Source organism: Melopsittacus undulatus, assembly GCF_012275295.1.
Source record: "Melopsittacus undulatus isolate bMelUnd1 chromosome W unlocalized genomic scaffold, bMelUnd1.mat.Z SUPER_W_unloc_4, whole genome shotgun sequence".
NCBI classification, from domain to species: domain Eukaryota; kingdom Metazoa; phylum Chordata; class Aves; order Psittaciformes; family Psittaculidae; genus Melopsittacus; species Melopsittacus undulatus.
In genome coordinates, this window is record NW_022993946.1 from 1,578,045 (window position 1) to 1,602,754 (window position 24,710).

The window sequence follows — 24,710 nt, forward strand, 5'->3', positions numbered from 1 at the left end:
AAGAAAAGCTAGTGCCTGTAAAATATAGAGTTTAAGGTCACACTGTTTTAAATCTCTGCTAATTATCAGAATATTTACAGATATGGCTGGTTTTAGTGAGTTGTGTAATTACTGAGGCATCCTACTGGGCCAAAGGTGAAAAGTACACTGTGAGGAAGACTGCTTACTTCATCTCGAAGACCCCTACTCACATGAGGAAGACTGCTTACTTCATCTCGAAGACCCCTACTCACATGAGGAAGACTGCTTACTTCATCCTCAAGACCTCTGCCCACAATCATTGAAGAGCAGTGCGCAGACGCCAAGAGGAGGAGACCTCCAATAATAAATTACTGGACTTAATTATAATGTTCCCTGCCTATATGAATATGTATGTGACTAATGGAATTGTGAAAGTATATAAACCTGTTAACAAATACTGATCACTTGTGCCTCTGGCTACAGTCACGCGCCCAGCGCTGTTTGCTTTTGCTTTATTGACTTTGTCCCTTAATAAAACCTTGTTATCTTGTTTAGAGAAGTGAAATCGTATTTCACATCACTGTTGAGGCCGCGGGGGAATCGGGTGACCCTGGCGGGGCTGGGCAGCGACGCGAGTAAGAGACAACCTCTCCTCGAGCCTAGCAAACGAGTGGAAACACAGCGGAACCCGAAAGCTCCTAACAGCTATGCAACAACCACTCCGCTTCAAAGCGGAGCCTGACGGCCTTTACTCACCGGCTCGCACCGCCCCAGGAACGGGGCAACCCGCCCCGCGTGCCGCTGCCTGGTGCGCGTGCGCGTTGGTGCCCGCCCGCGTCGGGAGCGCGCCCTACAGGCAGGCTCGCTCCACCGTAGCTGGTGCGTTCTTGTGGTGGTGTGTTCTCGGCCGGTAACGAGCAGTAGGCAACGCGCGCTGAGTTTGAGCAGTTGGACGCGCACCGAGCGTTTCGACGAAAGCGGAGCAGTCAGTCGCTCCGCACGATCGGGGGAGACAGGCCGCCTCAGCGGGGTCCCGCCCAGCCCAGTGCCCATAGGTGAGCGCGCCGCGGAAGGGAGGTTGCAGAGAGTCAGGACAAGGCCTCGCTGCGGCCTAAGCCCAGCCTGAGTGTTCGGTTTCCTGCTCGCGGCCGGGCCCCGCGTCGCTACCAGCGATGTGGGTTTGAGGCAGCGTGACCCAGGGGAGCAAAACGCTGCGGGACCTTCTCCCCCGGTTAGCCTTGCGGGTCCCAAGGGGTGGAAGGAAGCGACTCCGCGGCGGCTGCGAGCCCCTCTGCTGGGCTATTGTGTGCTAGTCTGATGCGGCGACCCGGTCCGGCTACTGCGGAGGGCCTGGGCCGTGAGGCTGCCCCTTTGTGGGTTTGGCTTCGACCTCGCCGCGCGGTGCGCTTTCTGCTCGCGGAGTGGGGCTCAGCGTGGCCAAGGGAGGAAGACAGGGGCGGCCTTCTGCCTGCGCCCTGGTGAACCCTATCGCCGCAGGAAACAGGTTGCAGGAGTAAATGGGCCGCTGGGTGCTCCTCGGTGAAGGCTGCTGTTTTCCTCCACTCTAATACAGTGAGAGATAAAAAGGGGGAAGATTCTTGCTGATCCTTGTGAAATTGAAAGGCTGGAGTTCTCTTCCCTTCTCCATGGATTTAAAAGGACGGAAAACAATAGCATATGTAGTGAAAGGCAAAGCATCCTAATTATTTCTTCAGGAGAAGAACTAAGTTTCTTTTCCAGTAGTGAAATGGTGGTGCTTTTATTATAAGTTCACGTTTTGCTTGTAACTGTAAACATGCAATATTTCTACAATATTCTCTCTTCAGTCTCTATTTCAGCCAGTCTGGTTGAATATTGCCTTTCCTTTATAATAAATGGTTTGCTCATATGCTAAATAAATAATGTGACTTAATTTGTTTAACGTGTCAGATGAGTGGATGTCAGGAAGCTCATAGCTAATTGGACTAGGTCATGAAGGACATGGGATATTCTATGCATGGGACATAGTTTCACTTGTCAATTTAACTGAGGCTAGCACAGTGGATTCCAGAGGGGGAGGAAAAATGGGAGTGATTCTTCTCAAGCCCAAGTTATTCAAGCTGATCTTCAAGAAGATTTGAGGTGTTGGAATATGTGGTATTGGAATATGTGGTGGGCTATTATAGAGGTTTTTAGGATAAAACATGTATCTTTGGACTAGTAATCTGTTGTAGAAAATAATCAAGGACTTTCTCAGTCTCATGCTCTGCCAGGGAGGAGGGGAAGTCAGGAGGAAGCAGAGACAGGACACCTGACCCAAACTAACCAAAGGGGTATTCCATACCACAGCACATCATGCCCACTATATAAAGCGGGGAGAGTTATTTGGAAGGCCCAGATCACTGCTCGGGTTGGACTGGGTATTGTTCAGTGGGTGGTGAGCAATTGTGTTCTGTTCCTTTGTTATTTCCCTTATTGTTATTATTATTGGTGATAGTAGTAGTAGTTTTGTATTATACCTTAGTTACTGGATTGTTCTCAGCCTGTGGGAGGTACATTCTTTTCATTCTCCTCCTCATCCTTCTGGGAGTGGGGGGAGGAAGAAGGGGGGGAGTGAGTGAGCAGCTGTGTGATTCTGAGTTACTGGCTGGGCTTAAACCAAGACAATGACAAACATGATGTTTTAAGTTCAAATCACTTTGTGATCCCCCCCCCCCCCCGTAAGTCTTTGTGGTCTTGTAACTGTCAGCTTTAAAAGTTAGACTGAGTTTTGCCAAATAGACTATTGGTGTGTGTTTTGCTTTAATGGTTGTCTCATTATCAGGACCTAATCTGAACTAGATGAGTTATGGTAAATCAATGGTGTCTGAAATTCTGGACACATACAAGGAACTAAGTTCTGCAGTTATGATGCATATACTCAGTCTGCAAAAAGACAAAGTGAAAACTCTGTTTCCAGCTGCAGACTGTAGTTACCTGAATCCTGGTTAGTGCTGTTAATGCCACCTGCTGCAGAGAGCAGTAGCAGTGAAGTAAGGACACTGGCAGGCTCTAGTTCATGTCAGCCATCAATTTGGGACCTAAAGATATCTTCTCTGAAGTTAACATTATGAACATTATAGATGCAGGAGATGTTTTTTACTGCATTTGTTCTTTTTTTGTTGCTTGTTTTTTTGAAAGAAAATCATTAAGAAAAGTGACAACTAGCTGTGATTCTCTCTTCACTGTCAGGGTGCTGAGACACTGGCACAGGTGGTCCTGAGAAGCTGTGGCTCCCCCATCCCTGGCAGTGTTCAAGGTAGAGTTGGACTGGGCTTGGAGCAACCTGGTCTAGTGGAAGGTGTCCCTGCCCATAGCAGGGGGTCTTGCAACTGGGTGATCTTTAAGGTCTTTTCCAACCCAAGCCAGTCTGTGATTAAAAAGAATAGTAAGAGATACCCCTTTTGATTCTAACATAAATACACAACAGGTAGAGAAATACTGTTATCTTAATATATGTGTTTTGTTTCATTGATAAGATAATTTGTTGTAAGCAATTTACTCTTTTTCAAAGTGTAGGTACTGTTCATGTCTTAAATGTGCAACATCATGATAAAAATGCAATTTGGGTTTATGTCTTCTGTGTATAGTATCACATCATGGACTAGAAATGGAGAGATATGCATAAATACTGTGTTGTTACTGTGAGATGTTACTGCAGGTTTGCCTGAGTTTCTCCTTTTAGTACTTACTTACATGTAACAAAAATATTCTGAAATCATTGAATTGGGGTTGTTTTATGCCATGCTATAGTGTTTTTAGCTGTTAACTATACTAGGTAAAGAAAGAAAACAAACCTGCCCTGGGTTCAGCAGTAGCAGTCATTTTCTCTCCTTCTTGGTAGCTGGTGCAGCGCTGTGTTTTGACTTTCAGGCTGGGAATGGTGCTGATAACACATATGTTTTGAGTTACTGCCCAAATATTTGGTTTGTCCAAGGACTTTGTGAGTCTCATGCTCTGCCAGGGAAGGAGGGGAGGCCGGGAGGAAGCAGAGACAGGACACCCGATCCAAGCTGGCCAAGGAGGTATTCCATACCACAGCAGGTCATGCCTGGGGAGGTAACTGGGAGTTGGCCGGAAGAGCTCTGGCTTGCTCTCTTCTGTGTCAGGCTCATTTTGGCGAGTGGTATCGTATTCTCTCTCCTTGTTTATTTCCTCTATCATTGTTTTTATTAGTGGTAGCAATAGTGATTTGTGTTATACCTTAGTTACTGGACTGCTCTTATCTCAACCCGTGGGAGTTGCATTCCTTTGGGTCTCTTCATCATCCCTCTGGGACCGGGGGGGGGGGGGTGTGTGTGTGTGTGGTGAGAGGGAGACTGAGGAGGGGTTTTAAACCACGACAGTTCTTTTTGGTGCCCAATGTGGGGCGCGAGGGCTTGAGATAACAACAGATCTGACTGGATTTATAGTCACTCGTCACAATGCTGATTTATTGGCTCTCAAAATTGTTTCTCTTGATTTCACAGTTTCAGAATGTTGTAACTTACTTAGAGACTGTATTTGCTGTGTCAGTGTTTATCAAGTATGGGGCTTGGACTAAGGTTCTTGTCTCATTGTACCTTATGTTAATGACTTGTAATGCAGTAGAAGCATTGGTCATGAAACTGATCTGGTTTATGTTCCCGGTGTGGTCACCACCTTTATACTTTGGGAGGTATATAATAGAAGTGCTTAGCAATTTCACATCTTTTTTCTCGTTCTCGGGTGGTCAACCTGTGAAGGAGACATTCTTTTACCCTCCCAGTGCTTCCCCCAGACAGTTTACAACATCATTTGAGAGTTTTGAAGTTTTTGAATGGCCTTTTAATACTGTTGAGACTTGTATACTGATTGTGATGGGGATCACCATAGTAGCACGCATACAGAGTGTGTTTTGCCCACAATCATTTCGTCTGATTTCAAGAGTTAAGCGGAGTCAGGTTTAGGCCTTTTTTGGGGTTAAACAACAATATAAGAGGACCAAGAGATTTTCCCCGAGGCTGGATAGCCATGAGTGGCAGGGTGTGTAGGATAGTATGGGCAAGTATCTAGGTCAGTGGCCCCCTCCAGTACTTTGGAATTTCACTTCCAAACACACGTCTCAGCTATTAACAAAAGGTGTCCTATTGTTCGAGAGAGAAAATATAGAGGGTACACACCACAGGCCACTCTATGGTTTTACCTGCGGGATCACAGAGAAGAAATGACGAAGTGAGATGGAAAACCTACTTCAGCCTTGGAGGAACGGGTAGGTGAATTGAAGAGGGGAGCAAGGGCCGAGGCTGATCGTCCCATGAGAGCTGCGGCTTCAGTCTCTGGTGAGCAGGTTTCCAGATGGAGTGGAAGAGCTGATTTTACTCTAGCTCCTGTGATAACGAAGAATAATCCCTTTCAACACAACTTAAGTGTCCAAAGTTGTGATGACTATTAGGGGTGCTCTGCCTCCAGCCAGGTGGAGGTAGGGGACAATCGTATTTACTGGACTGTGTGGATCAAATGGCCTGGCACATCAGCCCCACAGAAGTATAAGTCTCTAGTAGATACCAGTGCACGGTGTACCCTGATGCCGTCGAGCTGTCAAGGAGTGTAACACATGTATATTTCTGGAGTGACAAGAGGATCACAAGAGTTGACCGTACTGGAGGCTGAAATCATCCTGATTGGGAGGAAATGGCAGAAGCACCCCATTGTGACTGGTCCAGAGACCCCATGCACAGACTTCCTCAGGAGAGGGTACTTCAAAGACCCAAAAGGGTACCAATGGGCTTTTGGTATTGCTGCTTTGGAGACTGAGGAAACTGAGCAGTTGTCCACCTTGCCTGGTCTCTCAGAGGATCCTTCTGTTGTGGGGTTGCTGAAAGTCGAAAAACAACAAGTGCCAATCGCAACCACAACAGTGCAGTGGCAGCAATATTGCACCGACCGAGACTCCCTGATTCCGATCAATAAGCTCATCCATAGACTGGAGAGTCAGGGAGTGATCAGCAGGACCCGCTCACCCTTTAATAGCCCCATATGGCCAGTGCGAAAGTCTAATGGAGAGTGGAGACTAACAGTAGACTATCGTGGCCTGAATGAAGTCACACCACCCTTGAGTGCTCCCGTGCTGGACATGCTAGAACTCCAGTATGAATTAGAATCAAAGGCATCCAAGTTGTGTGCCATGATTGATATTGCCAATGCATTTTTCTCAGTTCCTTTGTCAGCAGAGTGCAGGCCACAGTTTCCTTTTACTTGGAGGGGTGTCCAGTTCACTTGGAATTGACTGCCCCAGGGGTGGAAACACAGCCCCACCATCTGCCATGGACTGATCCAGACTGTACAGGAACAGGGGCAAGCTCTAGGACACTTGAAATACATCAGTGATGTTATTGTGTTGGGCGATACAGCAGAAGAAGTCTTTGAGAAAGGGAGGGAAATAATCCAAATCCTGCTGAAAGCCGGTTTTGCCATAAAACGGAGTAAGGTCATGGGACCTGCATGGGAGATTCAATTTTTGGGAATAAAATGGCAAGATGGGCGTAGACAGATCCTCACAGAAGTGATCAACAAGATAACAGCAATGTCTCCACCAACTAATAAGATAGAAACACAAGCTTTCTTGGGTGCTGTGGGCTTCTGCAGAATGCACATTCCAAATTACAGTTCAATCGTAAGCCCTCTCTATCATGTGACCTGGAAAAAGAATTATTTCAAATGCGTCCCTGAGCAACAACAAGCCTTCGAGCAAATTAAAGGAGAGATAGTTCATGCAGTGGCCCTTGGACCAGTCCGGACCGGTCCAGATGTGAAAAATGTACTGTACACCACAGCTGGGGAGAATGGTCCTACCTGGAGCCTCTGGCAGAAAACTCCAGGGGAGACTCGAGGTCGACCCGTTGTCTTTTGGACTTGGGGATAGAAAGGATGTGAGGCCAGCTATTCCCCAACGGAGAAATTGATACTGGCAGTCTATGAAGGGGTTTGAGCTGCTTCGGAAGTGATTGGCACTGAAGCACAGCTCCTCCTGGCACCCTGCTTACCCATGCTGGGCTTTATGTTCAAAGGCAGGGTCTCCTCTACACATCATGCAGCGGATGCTACTTTGAGTAAATGGGCCCATGACACTTCAGGCCATCAGGGCAGAGATGCAACATACAGATGGGCTCGTGATCGAGGGGTAGACTTAACAATGGACACTATTGCCCACGTTGTTTGTGAGTGTGAGACATGTGCTGCAATTAAACAAGCCAAATGGTTAGAGCATTTTTTGTATGGAGGACGATGGCTGAAGTATAAGTACAGCGAGGCCTGGCAAATTGACTATATCACACTCCCACCAACCCACCAAGGGAAGCGCCATGTGCTTACCATGGTGGAAGCAACCACCGGCTGGCTGGAAACATACGCTGTGCCCCACGCCACTGCCCGGAACACTATCCTGGGCCTTGAGAAACAGATTTTGTGGCGACATGGCACCCCAGAGAGAATTCAGTCAGACAATGGGACTCATTTCCAGAACAACCAGAACAGATCGGTATTTGGGCCAAAGAGCATGGCACTGAGTGGGTATATCACATCCCCTACCATGCACCAGCTGCTGGGAAAATTGAACGGTACAATGGGCTGTGAAAGAGTACACTGAGGGCAATGGGTGGTGGGACTTTCTAACATTGGGATACACACTTACCAAAGGCCATCTGGTTGGACAACACCAGAGGATCTGCCAACAGGGCTGGCCCAACTTTTACGTATTGTAGAGGGGGACAAAGTTCCTGTGGTGCACATGAAGAATTTGCTGGGGAAAACAGTCTGGGTTATTCCTGTTTTAGGTAAAGGCAAACCCACTTGTGGGATTGCTTTTTCTCAGGGACCCGGATATACTTGGTGGGTAATGTGGGAAGATGGGGATGTCAGATGTATACCTCAAGGGGATTTGATTTTAGGGGAAAACAGCCAATGAACTTAATTATATGTTGTTGCCTGCTGTGTAATACTTTTATAGCCCACCAACTAGATGTCTTCACGTCACCAGCAACTGGCCCTGACTTCCTTCTAACCATCATCCCAACAGAGTATGAACTTTGATAGAACCAGATGAGTTCTGCAGTAAAGGAATAATCAGCATCAGCAGGCAACGATCCAGCACTGCGCACAGACTCTCCTGCTGCGAAAGACTATTACAAGGGATGGATCCTGACATCATGGACTGAATGGACTCAGCAGCATTATAGGGATTGGTCCATGTACCAGGAAAAGATTTCTTTCTCTTTGCCTGGGAGTATGCAGATGTATATATATATATATATATATATATATATATATAAAAGTGATGGTATGCCGCGGAATGGACTCAGTCAGAGATCAGTATGATCAGACAGAAAACCATTTATTGCAAAGCATTAACTCCTTATATGCTATTGCTTACACACACCTACAGCAATTTGGCATATCATGTTTGGATATTTGTCTTGAAGACCCTTAGTGACTAACATATAATTGGTTAAGCACAGGTGTGAGAACTTGACCTCGAACGCTTGCCAACAGTCCACAGTTCTCATAACTCAGTGAATTCCAGTTTCTTATTGCTTAGGATTCCTTGGGCCTCTCACGTCTTTGCTGTATCTTTCAGAGTTATTCAGAGTTCATGTACCAAACATCCATTCTCCTGTGAGAGCACTATCTCCACAATGGTGTATTGAAAATGTGGGACTTAAGCATGGTGTGAGTGGTATGGAATAAGGGAATACTGTCCTGGGTTCAGCAGTAGCAGTCATTTTTTCTCCTTCTTGGTAGCTGGTGCAGTGCTGTGTTTTGACTTTCAGGCTGGGAACTGTGCTGATAACACATATGTTTTGAGTTACTGCCCAAATGTTTGGTTTGTCTAAGGACTTTGTGAGTCTCATGCTCTGCCAGGGAAGGAGGGGAGGCTGGGAGGAAGCAGAGACAGGACACCCGATCCAAGCTGGCCAAGGAGGTGTTTCATACCACAGCAGGTCATGCCTGGGGAGGTAATTGGGAGTTGGCCAGAAGGGCTCTGGCTTGCTCTCTTCCGTGTCGGGCTTGTTTCGGCGAGGGGTATCGTGTTCTCTCTTCTTGTTTATTTCCTCTATCATTGTTTTTATTAGTGGTAGCAATAGTGATTTGTGTTATACCTTAGTTACTGGACTGCTCTTATCTCAACCCGTGGGAGTTGCATTCCTTTGGGTCTCCTTATCATTGCTCTGGGACTGGGGGGGGGGTGTGTGTGTGGTGAGAGGGAGACTGAGGTGGGGTTTTAAACCATGACAAAAACTTATGTTAATGCCCTGTTAATACTCCTAAATTTTATGCCACACTTCATATACATATATATTTTCTAGTTTTAATACAGACTGCATGCTATGTTTCTGTAATTCCTGGGACAACTCTCTTAAATAAATGCCTGTTTGTGTTAATCTTTAAAATTGTGGTGTTATGTGGGAATTCTTTAAGAATAAGAATTCTTTAAGAGCCAAGGCCACGTAGTGAGCGATCCCGATACCGTGAGCCTTATTACTGTCCAGTAAGAAGATTTTTGGCAGGCATAAGCAAGTTCAGTTGTCTTGTTAGGCCTCTGTAATTTTCCACTGAAAACGTGCAGAGAATGATCTCTGCCAAGGTTGTAGTTTCCCACTGTATTTTTAGAGTAAGGTATTTAATTGCAATTATAACAAATTATAAACATTAGCTTTGTAAACGGTAGTAACCTGTAGACTAACCAATTAGAGCTCGGTATCGAAGGCTGTTACATAAGAAACCTAAGGGTGTAAGGGTATAAAAGGAGCACTGTGTCTGAATAAAGTTTGGCAATCGCTTGATCACATTGATCGTCTCCGCGTTGTCCATGACTCCTGCGTCAACAGTGTTATCACAGGAATAATGAGAGATTGGCTTGCTAATTCCACAATACTTTAATCAGCTAAAGTGCTAGATAATTACAGTTAACCAAATTGTGCACTTCTGATTTTGATTTCTCTTTGTAGAAGCTGAATAGGGAAGCTGAGGTTGGCTTTGTTTTCAGTTGGGAAGTAAAATATTATTTGAATTGTAAAGAACGTATTTGTTCTTTTGCATCTGGAAATGCTTTTTTAAAAGTTATTGTGGATATATTCCTACAGGGAAATTGATGTAAAGAGAGCAGCAAATTAATCTATAGACAGTTGTTGAACATTTCCTTTTTTTTGTTTCACTTATTTAGGAACAGTTTTGTATCTTTTCTTGTAACAATTGATGACCTTGCTGAGACATGAAGAAAAACAAGGAATGTAGTGATAACTTCTGCTGCTTAAAGAATTAGTCATCAGCTTCTTTAAAGTGAAATAGCACTTCTTTGAACTTTGGTTTGAAGTCTTTAAGTTAATATTTTTAAATACTTGCATATAGTACTAAATGGAGAAAAAAATTAATTTAGTCTTTCATGAAAGACCACAGTGACTTTTCAGTGTTTGTTTTTTTTGAAGTCTGTCGAGGAGCATTTAAAATGCCACAGTTTTTTAAAGAGTTATTTTCAAGTACATGTTCAGAAGAAATATGTCAAAGGAAAACTATATATGAAGTAAAATTGTGTGTTAAATTTTGCTAACATACAGATTGTCAAAAAGTTGAAAGGTTTTTAACTGGAGTAGGAGTATTTTAAAACAATTCAGCATTAAATTGGTGGAGGGAAAGCTTGAAAATAATTTCCTTTATGTAAAAATTGCTACAGCTGGTGTCTAACTTAGAATTATAGGTGTATTAAAAGGCTTGTCTTTGTTTTTTCCATTTAGTCTGTATTACAGGTCTTTTGTAAGGAAAGATTCTGTATCCTCTATATTTTGCAAGAGGATGACAACTGAAATACAAGGTTTCCAAGTTCTATTTTGTACACTTGGTATGTTACTGTAAAAGTCAGTCAGAGAAACTCTCTAAGACTCAATTTGGTGTTTTAGAAAGCAGGCATTCTTTATTGCAGCCCTGGGCGCAGACAGCAGATATACATTTAGCATACTCATGCATATTCATAGATTTTATCCTGATATCTGTTGGAGGGATGCTACAGCCTGGCACAAGAAATCCAGGATGTTCCTCGATTGTGTTGAAGACAACTTCCACTTGCAAGTAGTAGAGGAGCCAACAAGGAGAGGTGCCATGTTTGACTTTGTGGTCACCAACAGGGAGGGGCTGGTTGGAAATGGGATGATCCAGGGCAGCCTTGGCTGTAGTGATCATGAGATGATTGAGGTCGAGATCCTCAGGACAGTGAGAAGAGCATGCAGCATGCTCACTGCCCTGGACTTCAAGAGAGCAGACTTTAGCCTCTTCAGGAACCTACTTAGTAAGGTTCCATGAGATACAGCCCCAGAGGGCACGGGGGCCAAGACTGTTGGCAGATATTCAGGGATCACCTGCTACAAGCTCAGGAGTGTTGCGTCCCAACTAGAAGGAATTGCAGCAGGAGGGCCAGGAGACCTCCGTGGATGGATAAGAAGCTGCTGAGGAAACTTCAAAGGTAATAAAGAGGATTATAAAAGGTGGAAACAAGGACAGGCAGCCTGGGAAGAATACAAGGATATTGTCAGGGAAGCTAGGGACCAGGTCAGGAAAGCTAAGGCCCAGTTAGAATTAAATTTGGCTAGGGATGTGAAAGATAACAGAAGGGGATTCTATAGGTATGTAGTGAATAAAAGACAGAATAGGGATAACGTGGGCCCTCTCTGGAAGCTGTCAGAACTGGATACCCTGGATTTGGAGAAGGCTGAGGTTCTGAATTACTTCTTTGCCTCAGTCTTCACTGGCAAATGCTCCAACCACACCACCCAAGTCTTGGAAGGCAGATGCAGGGACTGCAATAATGAAGACCCATTATAGGAGAGGATATGGTTCGAGACCGTCTTAAGTATCTGAACATGCACAGGTCCATGGGACCTGATGAAATCCATCTGCGGGTCCTGAAGGAGCTGGCAAGTGAAGTTGCTAAGCCACTGTCCATCATATTTAAAAAATCATGGCAGTCAGGTGAAGTTCCCGATGACTAGAAAAAGGGAAATATAAGCCCCATTTTCAAGAAGGGGAAAATGGATGACCCAGGGAATTACAGACCAGTCAGTCTCCCCTCTGTGCTTGGCAAAATCTTGGAGCAGATCCTCCTGGAAGGCATGCTAAGCACATGAAAAACAACAAGGTGCTTGGTGACAGCCAGCATGGCTTCACTAGGGGGAAATCCTGCCTGACCAATTTGGTGGCCTTCTGTGATGGGGCTACAAAAGTGATGGACAGGGGTAGAGCACTTGATGTCATATACCTGGACTTGTGCAAAGCATTCGACACTGTCCCACATAACATCCTTGTCTCTAAGTTGGAGGGACATCAATTTGATAGGTGGACCACTCAGTGGATAAAGAACTGGCTGGATGGCCACACACAAAGAGTGCTATATATTAATGCTATAGGTTCCATGTGCAGGCATGCTAGAGGTTCAGGTGTCCTATGTCAAGGAAGGCTCTGTCCACTGACTGACTCCTGGAACTAAGGATGCAGAGCTAGTGAGTGAAGACATTACTAAATATCGATTTTTGCTATTGTTGCTCATACCAGTTTGTTTAATGTATTGCTGAATTTTCTTTTCCTAGTGGTGGCATTATCACTGCAGAGGTAGCCATGAAGAGGATGACTAATTCCATGATTATATAAATCCACTGGGATTTCTTTTTCTGATGGTTGGGAAGACAGGTTGGTAGGGAGTGTCTTGAGGTGCAAGAAAAAGACTTTCAGGCAGTCTGGGTCACTACAAGGTGGTGGAAATTGTTGTAATTTTGTATGAAAAGGAGATGAACTGGACAGGTGATATTTTGGAAAAGGAAATCATCATGCAACTTGCCTCAATTTTGTAAATTTTTTTGTGTGCTTATGTCTTGTTTTATAATATTCTGTCACATTAGATTGCTCTGGCTTTTGATTATTATGTGGGAAATGAAAACCCCTGGGGTGTCTGAAATAACAAATAGTATTTAGTTAAGGGCACTAAAGAAAACAGTGTCTGTAAGGGTTAAAAAAATTCATAATTCATGAATCCAGAGAGTGTATAGAGACTAAATTGTGTTATGCAGTTGATTAATAATTTATGTCATGAACTGTCTTCCAAAAGTTTTGAAGTAGGCCAGTAGGTACAGAGGCAGTGGATAAGCTGGGATGTACTTTTCTGTGTCCAGTGTTGTCACATTTGTGGGAGCAGACATGTATTTGATATTAACCATGCCAGGCCTTTGTGCTCTGACATCATCCAAGAGCTCTGAGAGAGAAATTGTTACATTTCAAAATGGAAAACCTTGGGCCCTCAAATGTCTTAAAATTTAAATAGAAATTAGAAATATTAATTAAAAAATATTCATAAGCTATTCTCTTGGACAGTTGTGCATAATGCACTTAATGTTCCATGTGCTTGATTGCTGATGTGTGGGTTTGGTGGTGGTGAGTGCAGTACATAATATTTAGACTAGAGCCTGGTAAAAGCATTTTCCCTTCTGTTTTGCTGTACATTGATGATTCTGAGTGCAAGAGGGGACAAGGAAGGGTAGGTTCCTTGGAGAATGACTTTCAGAAATAGTAAGTACACATAGTTGAAAAGCTGGATTTTCTGTAGAGCTGTTTAAGACTTTTCATAACTGAGCAGCTGTGGTACAAAAATTATGGTATCCTAACAATTTTGCAAGCTCAGGAGTGTTGCATCCGAACTAGAAAGAAATGCAGCAGGGGGGCCAGGAGACCTGCTTGAATGGATAAGGAGCTGCTGATGAAAATTCAGAGGAAAAAAGAGGCTTATAGAAGGTGGAAGCAAGGACAGGCAGCCTGGGAAGAATACAGGGATGTTGTCCGGGAACCTAAGGACCAGGTTAGGAAAGCTAAGGCCTAGTTAGAATTAAACTTGGCTAGAGATGTTAAGGATAACAGGAAGGGATTCTATAAGTACCTAACAAATAAAAGACAGAGTAGGGAAAATGTAGCCCCCCTCCAGAAGCTATCATGAGAACTGGCTACCCTGGATTTGGAGAAGGCTGAGGTTCTCAATGACTTCTTTCCCTCGGTCTTCACTGGCAAATGCTCCAACCACACCACCCAAGTCTTGGAAGGCAGACAGACTGTGAGAAGGAAGACCTTTGGCCCATTATAGGAGAGGATATGGTTGGAGACCATCTTAAGAACCTGAACGTACACATGTCCATGGGACCTGATGAAATCCATCTGCGGGTCCTGAAGGAGCTGGTGAATGAAGCTGCAAAGCCACTGTCCATCATATTTAAAAAATCATGGCAGACAGGTGAAGTTCCCGATGACTAGAAAAAGGGAAATATAAGCCCCATTTTCAAGAAGGGGAAACTGGATGACCCAGGGAATTACAGACCAGTCAGTCTCACCTCTGTGCCTGGCAAAATCTTGGAGCAGATTCTCCTGGAAGGCATGCTAGGGCACATGAAAAACAACAAGGTGCTTGGTGACAGCCATCATGGCTTTACTAGGGGGAAATCCTGCCTGACCAATTTGGTGGCCTTCTGTGATGGGGCTACAAAAGTGATGGACAGGGGTGGAGCACTTGATGTCATATACCTGGACTTGTGCAAAGCGTTCGACACTGTCCCACACGACATCCTTGTCTCTAAATTGGAGTGTCATCAATTTGATAGGTAGACCACTCGGTGGATAAAGAACTGGCTGGATGGTCGCATTCAAAGAGTTGTGGTCAACGGTTCAATGTCCAGTTGGAGATCAGTAACGAGTGGTGTCCCTCAGGGATCAGTGTTGGGACCGGTCTTGTTTAATATCTTTGTCGCTGACATGGACAGTGGGATTGAGTGTGCCCTCAGCAGGTTTGCCAGTGACACCAAACTGTGTGATTTGGTTGATATGTTGGAGGGAAGGAATGTTATCCAGAGGAACCTTGACATGCATGTGAGATGGGCTGATGCCAGCCTCATGAAGTTTAACCATGACAAGTGCAAGGTCCTCCACCTGGGTGGGAGCAATCCCAGGCACAGCTACAGGTTGGGCAGAGAAGAGATTTGGAGCAGTCCTGCGGAGAAGACTTGGGGGTGTTGGTCAAGGAGAAAGTGAACATGAGCTGACAGTGTTCACTTGCAGCCCAGAAAGCCAACCGTACCCTCAGCTGCATCAAAAGCAATGTGACCATGTCCTGGGTTCAGCAGTAGCAGTCATTTTTTCTCCTTCTTGGTAGCTGGTGCAGTGCTGTGTTTTGACTTTCAGGCTGGGAACGGTTGCTGGTAGCAAGTATGTTTTGAGTTACTGCTCAGATGTTTGGTTTGTCCAAGGCCTTTTCTGAGCCTCAGGCTCTGCCAGGGAGGAGGGAAAGCTAGGAGGAAGGAGAAACAGGACACCTGACCCAGGCTAGCCAAAGAGGTATTCCATACCATAGCACGTCATACCCAGGAGGCAACCGGGAGTTACCCGGAAGGGCTGGAGCTCTGGGGGGTTGGAGGCGGTATCGGTCAGTGCTCATTTGGGCAGGGTGGGGTGAGTTATGGGTCGGTAGCTGGTGAGGTGTTGTATTCTCTTCACTTGTTATTTGCTCTATCATCATTATTAGTAGTAGTAGTAGTAGCAGTAGTGATTTATGTTATACCTTACATATTAAACTGTTCTTATCTCAAGCCGTGGGGGCTACATTCTTTGGATTCTCCTTCCTAACTCTCTGGGAGTTGGGGGAGTGTGGGGGAGTGAGTTGACGAGCTGTGCAGTTTGGTTTTTAACCACGACAGACCAGCAGGTCGAAGGAGGTGGTCCTGCCCCTCTACTCTGCTCTTGTGAGACCTCACTTGGGGTGTTGTGTGCAGTTCTGTTGTCCTCAACATGAAAAGGACATGGAACTGTTGGAACAAGTCCAGAGGAGGGTCACGAGGATGATCAGGGGACTGGAACACCTCCCGTATGAAGATAGGCTGAGCAATTTGGGGCTGTTCAGCCTGGATAAGAGAAGGCTGCATGGAGACCTCATAGCAGCCTTCCAGTGTCTGAAGGGCGCCTACAAGGATACTGGAGAGGGACTCTTCATTAGGGACTGCAATGATAGGACAAGGGGTAATGGGTTCATACTTAAACCGGGGAAGTTTAGACTGTGTATAAGGAAGAAATTCTTTACTGTAAGGGTGGTGAGGCAGTGAAATGGGTTGGCCAAGGAAGTTGTGAATGCTCCATTCCTGGTAGTGTTCAAGGCCATGTTGGACAAAGCCTTGGGTGACATGGTTTAGTGTGAGGTGTCCCTGCCCATGGCAGGGGGGTTGGAACTAGATGATCTTAACGTCCTTTCCAACCCTAACTATTGTATGATTCTATGATTTTTCATATAAAATTAATCTAATGCTACCTTAAAAATGGAAAGAAATTTCCCTACTTAGAATACACCGGTGCCCCTTTCTATTCAGAAGCAAGTATGCTGTTTAAGTACTTTTGTTCTCAAGATAATATTCACTTGGGACTTCTGTATTGGTAACGCTTGTGGCTTCTTGGGTGTGATATTACGTACTTAGTGTATACTTGTGCATGTATACACCTTCTTGTTTCTAAATATACACACGCTTATGTTGCATTCATGAAACCTGCTGCTGCTGCGAAAGAAATATTGGTGACTCTTTAGTATTTTCAATTGATTGTTTATAATATTTTGCAGAAGTTACCAATATTGAATTGTACGTGTGCCTGGTGATACTGGCTAATCTTTCTGTGTCTTCTTTTAAGATCTTATTTACACCTGTTTAATGAGTATTTTCAACAGGTTGGTTAGCTTTTAGGTTTTGGTATTCTTTGGTTTATATCATATCTTGGAAAAAGTAACCTCTCAGTGTTTCTTTACAGCTTTAGTCACTGTCATGAAATGTTCTTATTTGCAGTGCTCTCTAAAAGGGTTGATTTTAAAAAGGTCTCATTTTCAAATATGAATGTAGAGTTGAAAAAGTTGACAGATTTTGTATTACTTTGTTGATGGCTGTAATTCATTAAGAATGTGTTTTAAAAGGAAGTCTCTGAATTCAGTTAGTTCTGAAATGTGATTGAAAAAGATTTTATTGCACCACATAGACATATCACATATCTGTGATAAGGCAAATCCTGTCCTTGCACCACTCTTCAGCATTACAGAATGAGGTTTTTTTCCCCTTCCAGCCATTTAGATGACTACAGGAGTTTTGTGTTTTGTTTTGTTTTTTTGTTTGTTTTTTTTTTCCCCCAAACTAATATTCAGTTACTCCCTCAAAAGCAGATTAAAATGTTAAGCTTAAGTCTATCTGATGAGGGCAAAGATTTTGGAGAAGCATGTGGCGTCTGAAGCCAACACCTTTGAAAGATGAGCAGCTGAAAGGGTATTGATCCATTCCTGTGTATTATTGTGAATTTCATGTCACGTGAGGTACATCATCCTTTTTAACTTCTTTTGAAACTGCTTTCCTATGCACCTCATCTGAGCTTTTCAAACAGTGGATTGATTGTGTCTTCCCCTTCTCACTGTAACTTTTTTATCCATCTGAGTTTTCAAAGGATTTCTTTCTTTAGGCATTGTACATTACATCCTGGCATAGCAGAGCATGCAGCATTCGCTAACCTGTGGAGGGGCTTGTTTAGGGGACTTTGCTGCAGGAGGGAAAGCCCAGGGCATGTTTCAGATGCTTAACAAGATGCTCTTGTTTTCTCAAAAGCTTTTCCTGTGCTGCTTTTCTTCAGCTTTTCTGTTTTGCTTGGAAACTTTCTCGTCTCTTAACTGGTGGAGATGTTGTATACTGGGCGTTTGGGGGTCAGGTTGAAGCATGCCTTGTATCAAGCCAGTAGTTTTCATTACTAGTGATGGGGTGTTATTTGCACATGTTATGGTGCTAAAACAAACTTCCACGGTCTTCCTTGAACAGGCCTTGAATTTCAAGTAGTAGGGAAGCATTTTCAAAAATAATTTTCTTTACTCTGATACAGTAGCCTTTTTATGTGACCAAAACAATTTATTGCAGTATGTTCTTTTTACTCCACTGGAATTTTTACCTTCATGATCTTATCATCCTTACATCTGTATTCCATAAAGCCTAAGCTTTGCTGAGACCAGAATGTGCATCAAGCATGTTGACTTGGTTTCCATTTCCTTTATCCTTAAACTGCTCTATTTTTTTATTTTTTTTAATAGTTCACTTGGATGTTCAGCTATGTCACATTGTTCCAAATTTTTCTTTTCCTTGAGTTTAGTATGCTTTTGCTTAATTGAATAATCTTTATAGAAATGGTGAAAATTCATGTACTTTATAGATCCACAGTGGAAAACGTTAAATTGAGCAGTATCCTTGAAATAGCAGGAATGGAAAGATAATGTTTTGAATTGAATCTATAGCTTTTTAGAAAGTTATTGGGGAAAGATTATCAGATCCGCCTATTTGAAGACAACTGGTGAGAAGCACGTACCGATGTAGAGGGGACATGGGAAGGGATCTCTGTGTACAGGCACAAGCTGAGGAGGTGATGTGCCATGATGTGCTGCGAGGCCTTCGGAGGTGTCCACTCTGGGGTGAGGTGCTGCCCACCATTAGGGGTCGGCTCCACTGTCCCGGGGGCCTGTTCTATGAGGCCAGGCCCTCTGCTCCACAGGGTGCGAACAGCTGCCTGCGCCACGCCCAAGCGGCACCACCGCGCCCTCTCCTTTGTGACCTGGCAGCAGTTGGGCGGGGCCACTTGGTTTGGGGCAATGCCAGTGTGTAAAATACGAACTCACTCCTCTAAAAAAGATAACAGTTTTATTGAGGGACAAAGTCAATAAAGCAAAAGCAACAGCACTGGCATGCATGACTGTAGCCAGAGGTGCAAGTGTTTAGTATTTGTTACAGGTTTATATACTTTCACAATTGCATTAGAATCATAGAATCATAGAATAGTTAGAATTGGAAAGGACCTCAAGATCATCTAGTTCCAACCCCCCTGCCATGGGCAGGGACACCTCACAATAAACCATATCACCCAAGGCTTTCATCCAACCTGGTCTTGAACACTGCCAGGGATGGAGCATTCACCACCTCCCTGGGCAACCCATTCCAGTACCTCACCACCCTAACAGTAAAGAATTTCTTCCTTATATCCAGTCTAAACCTCTGCTGTTTAAGTTTCAACCCGTTACCCCTTGCCCTATCAGTCCCTAATGAAGAGACCATTACCAGCATACCTGTAGGCCCCCTTCAGATACTGGAAGGCTGCTATGAGGTCTCCATGCAGCCTTCTCTTCTCCAGGCTGAACAGCCCCAAATTGCTCAGCCTATCTTCATATGGGAGGTGCTCCAGTCCCCTGATCATCCTCATGGCCCTCCTCTGGACTTGTTCTAACAGTACCATGTCCTTTTTATGTTGAGGACACCAGAAATGCACACAATACTCCAAGTGAGGTCTCACGAGAGCAGAGTAGAGGGGCAGGATCACCTCCTTTGACCTGCTGGTCACACTCCTTTTGATGCAGCCCAGGATACGGTTGGCTTTCTGGGCTACAAGTGCACACTGCTGGCTCATGTTCATTATCTCATTGACTAACACCCCCAAGTCCTTCTCCACAGGACTACCATGAATTTCCTTTTAGCCCAACCTGTAGCTGTGCCTGGGATTGCTCCCACCCAGGTCTAGGACCTTGCACTTGGCATGGTTAGACTTCATAAGGTTGGCATCAGCCCACCTCACAAGCGTGTCAAGGTCCCTCTGAATGGCATTCCTTCCCTCTAGCGTATCAACAGAACCACACAGCTTGGTGTCATCGGCAAACTTGCTGAGGGCAAGCTCAATTCCATTGTCCATGTCAGCGACAAAGATATTAAACAAGACCGGTCCCAACACCGATCCCTGAGGGACACCACTCGTTACTGATCTCCAGCCAGACATTGAACCGTTGACCACAACTCTTTGAGTGCGACCATCCAGCCAGTTCTTCATCCACCGAGTGGTCCACCTATCAAATTGATGACACTCCAATTTAGAGACAAGGATGTCGTGTGGGACAGTGTCGAACACTTTGCACAAGTCCAGGTAGATGACGTCAACTGCTCCACCCCTGTCCATCACTTTTGTAGCCCTGTCATAGAAGGCCACCAAATTGGTCAGGCAGGATTTCCCCCTAGTAAAGCCATGATGGCTGTCACCATTTCTGTTTTTCATGTGCCCTAGCATGCCTTCCAGGAGAATCTGCTCCCAGATTTTGCCAGGCACAGAGGTGAGACTGACTGGTCAGTAATTGCCTGGGTCATCAATTTTCCCCTTCTTGAAAATGGCAGTTATATTTCCCTTTTTCCAGTCGTCTGGAACTTCACCTGTCTGCCATGATTTTTCAAATATGATGGCCAGTGGCTTTGCAACTTCATTCGCCAGCTCTTTCAGGACCCGCGGATGGATTTCATCAGGGCTCATGGACTTGTGTACGTTCAGGTTCTTAAGATGGTCTCGAACCAGATCCTCTCGTACAGTGGGCCGAAGGTCTAGGTTTTCACAGTCCCTGCGTCTGCCTTCCAAGACTCGGGTGCTGCGGTCAGAGCCTTTGCCAGTGAAGACCGTGCCAAAGAAGCCATTCAGAACCTCAACCTTCTCCAAGTCCTGTGTAGCCAGTTCTCCCAAAAGTTTCCGGAGGGGGCCTACATTGTCCTTAGTCTGTTTTTTAGCCGCTACATACCTATAAAATCCCTTCCTGTTATCTTTAACATCCCTTGCCAAGTTTAGCTCCAATTGGGCCTTAGCTTTCCTATCTTGGTCCCTAACTACCCTGACAACATCCCTGTATTCATCCCAGGCCACCTCTCCTTGCTTCCACCTTTTATAAGCCTCTTTTTTCCTGTGAATTTTTATCAGCAGCTACTTATCCATCCAAGGAAGTCTCCTGGCCCTCCTGCTGCACTTCCTTCTAGTCGGGATGCAACACTCCTGAGCTTGTAGCAGGTGATCCTTGAATATTAACCAAGACTCTTGGGCCCCTTGCCCTCTAGGGCTATATCACATGGAACCTTGCTAAGCAGGTTCCTGAAGAGGCCAAAGTCTGCTCTCTTGAAGTCCAGGGCAGAGAGCTTACTGCACGCTCTTCTCACTGTCTTGAGGACCTCGAATTCGACCATCTCGTGATCACTGCATCCAAGACTTCCCTGGAGCGTCACATTTCCAACGAGCCCTTCCCTGTTGGTGAGCACGAGGTCAAGCAGGGCACCTCTCCTCGTCGGCTCCTTTATTGCTTGCAGAAGGAAGTTGTCTTCCACACAATCGAGAAACCTCCTGGATTGCTTGTGCTGGGCCGTACCATTGCCCCAACAGCTGTCAGGGTGGTTAAAGTCCCCCATGAGAACAAGGGCCTGCGAGTGTGAGGCTTTTCCTATTTGTCTGTAGAGTTCTTCATCCACAGGTTCCTCTTGATCAGGCGGTCTGTAACATATCCCCACAGTAATGTGTCTCATCACCGATTTCCCCTTAACCCTGACCACAAACTTTCTGTTAACTGATCACCTGTCCCCAGACAGAGTTCCATACTCTCCAGCCTATCCCTAACATAAAGGGCAACTCCCCCTCCCCTCCTACCGGTCCTGTCTTTTCTAAAAGGCCTGTAACCTTCCATTCCAACACTCCAGTCAAAGGAGCCATCCAACCATGTTTCTGTGATGCCTATTATATCATAGCCCTGTAGATGTGCCTACATCTCTAATTCCTCTTGTTTATTCCCCATGCTACAGGCATTTGTATAGAGGCATCTGATCCGAGCTCCAAATGAAGCCAGCTCAGTGGCTGGAGCGGCTAGAATATTACTACATTAGTCGCATACATATTCATAATTCCTGTTTATAGGCAGGGAATATTATATTCAGCTCCAGGAACTTATTATTATAAGTGTCCTCCTCTTGGCGTCTGCGCACTGCTCTCCGGTGATTGTTGGTAGTCGTCTTGGGGATGAAGTAAGCAGTCTTCCTCTTGTGAGTAGGGGTCTTCAAGATGAAGTAATCAGTCTTCCTCACAGTGTACTTTTCACCTTTGGCACAATTGGACACCCCAGTAATCACACAACTAGCTGAAACCAGCCATATCTGTAATTCTCCTCATAACTAGCAGAGTTTTAAAACAGTGTGACCTTCCTGAAAAATTTATTGCTGGACAGGCAGACAAGGAGTATCCCAAGCTAGCAGATTTTTGGGAGGCTCTGTCTCTAAACTAACTGATAAGTAGAAGGATGGTGTGAAATAACTCATTCATGTTTAGTGGGGTCACTAAATCTTGTTATCTCACCACAGACTTACAACACAAACATTGTTCTTTAAAGCTAAAGATACTTTAGAGGACTTATGTGAAACAACTCATGTTTAGTGGGGCCGTTACATTCCACAGACTTATAACATAAACATTGTTCTCTTTCTACAACCTAAGTTAAGCTAAATAGTACTTTATTATTTTCAGGTACTATAATATCAACCCCCCCCCCCTTTCTTTCTTTTACTTTTACAAATTCTTTTGCTATGTGACTCCGTTATGCTCAAAAGTTCCGGCCCTGTTTTAACTTGTCTAATCTTGTGTCTTTAGCGAGCTTTTTTTCTGTTATTGTAAACTCGTACAGTTATATCCACATAACCACACCTATGGTTTGTGAAAGACAATACATTTATGTGTTTATCACAGGCGGGTGTAGCCAGCCTGACCTGGTAGGCCCACCTGTGGCGGGGAGGTTGGGGAACCATTTTGGGGCGCTGAGCTGGAGCTTGGATGCAGCATGTGGATGCGGAGAGTGCCGGGTCGTAAATGGGGGATTGTGCCCGAAGCGGTGACAACTATGCTTGGAGCCATGCAGGGTCCCGCTGGGGATCGCAGGCATGTTCGCCACAGCCAGTGCCTGGTTTGTGCCCCCCGGGCAGCCCAGAACCCGCTTGTCTGTGCAGGAATGCGATGAACTCTTCCGCTCCCCATGACGGGGACATATGCCTCCAACTCGCATTTGTGGAAGGGAGTGCTGTGTGCCTGCTTACTGGGAAGTAACTCCTGCAAGGGGAACGGTAGCAACATGTGACTTGGGTTGTGCGCTAGACTTTAAGCTGTTTTGTAGGAGCTGTGAAATCGTGTCCCCCAGGAGGCCTTGGTGGTGTGTGCATTGGTGCTAAGAACAGTTTCATCAACAGCTTGGTGCGTTTTGGTGTCATTAAGGACAGAGTTTTTCTTGACCTAGAGCTAGGAAATTTTAAAATGCCTTTTCCCCTTTTCACTCTTCCTCTTGGTTATTTTTATTTTCTTAATTTGTACAATATCTTGAATAATTTGTGTTGTAGGAACTGATACTTTGACAGTGACACCTAGTGAGCCTTAGTTTGTCACTGTTGCTTAGAAACTTAGTCCCAGTGTGTGTGAATAAAGATAGTAACAGATATTGCATATTAGGGGGGTTTACCTGTAGTAAAGCTTTTGAAATGAAAAATATATTTAAATTTTATTTCCAATTCTGTATTTGGTTTTACTTGGTTTGTAATTGTATCTTGTTATATGTTGGTGGGTTAAATATATTGCACTGTTAACACTTATGCTTGTAATTAACTTGTTGTTTTCAAGATAACTATAAGAAGTTAACTTCTGACTATTCCATCATGATGTATTATTCATCCTTATGTTAACAAGAGTGATGAAAATGTAGGCTTTGGGCAGGCTTAGTCTTGGTGAATTACAGTTTATAGCTTTATCCAGTTTCTTCCTTGCTTGCTAATCTCAATGGCCTGATTTACATATTCCTGCTCACTTTCATTCCCTGCTTATTTGCATGGTTCTTGGTTGTAGAAGGTGTGTGTTGTGAGAAATGGTCTCTAGATAAAAACTTAAGCTCAGGGTAGACACAGCAGTGAAGCAGCTGTTTATTAACACTTGTGCAAAAACAGGTGTCCTGGAAAGTAGGCACACAGCTAAAGCAGAACTGTGATTTATATTTCCTACACACCCCCCAATCCACAAGTTCCCCCCCTTGTTTCCCCATTGGTTGGGTACTCCAAGGTTTACAGCCTGTCCGATGCGTATAATCTACATGCTAACTGTCCTGCCTCTGGTTACCTTTTCCCTTACTGGATTTTGTATGCCCCTTCCTCTTATTTATTTATCTCCTTTTATGGTTTAATTATATAACTCTTTGGCAGACTTGTGGTACCCCAACTTACTGTTTAACCAGCCTGCACCTGCTTAGTTTCATAGGTTATACAAAGATAGTATTCTTTTTAACCACAGACTGTATCTTTTGTCCAGAGATGGTACTGTCTTTAACTACAGTGTCTTTCATCTAAAAGATTATATTGTCTTTAACCACAGTGTGCCTTTTTGAGTTATGATATCTCAAAACCATTTGTTTTGTTTCTTTATTAATTTAGCCCCAGCTCCAGTATTGAAAAATCTTAGTATTGCAAAGCCTTAATATTGATCTTAAAGCTCTAATATTGTAAAGCCCTAATATTGCAAAGCCCCGTCCCCAATTATGTGAAAACAGCACTGTTTCTTTCACATATGTGAATGCTGGTCAGATGCAGAAACAGTGATAAAACAGGGCTGTATGGTTCTCTCTAGTACTTGGTTCTTTTCTCTAGTGTTTTGAGGCTTTTAGAAGGTTTAAGTGGGAAGTACCTCTGCATAAGGTCTCCTGCAAAGTTTGTAGATTGCTTAATTTAACTTTTGAATGGGCCCTAAGAGGTGTAATTAAAGAAAGCAGCCTGTCAGACTGCCCAGGGAACTGGTGTAATGCAGTGGGTTTAACCAGAGTTATCTGCGGGTTACTG

The 24,710-nt window shown here is 44.5% G+C and overlaps 1 protein-coding gene across 1 annotated transcript in view; it reads left to right on the forward strand.

The window, feature by feature from the left end:
- Positions 1-805: 805 nt before the first annotated feature.
- The window catches only part of LOC117438283 (E3 ubiquitin-protein ligase SIAH1), a 40,784-nt gene continuing 16,879 nt past the window's right edge, over positions 806-24,710 (forward strand). The window contains exon 1 of the mRNA XM_034073815.1: positions 806-1,016. The gene's annotated coding sequence lies outside the window, so the exon portion shown is untranslated. The remainder of the gene's footprint in view (positions 1,017-24,710) is intronic.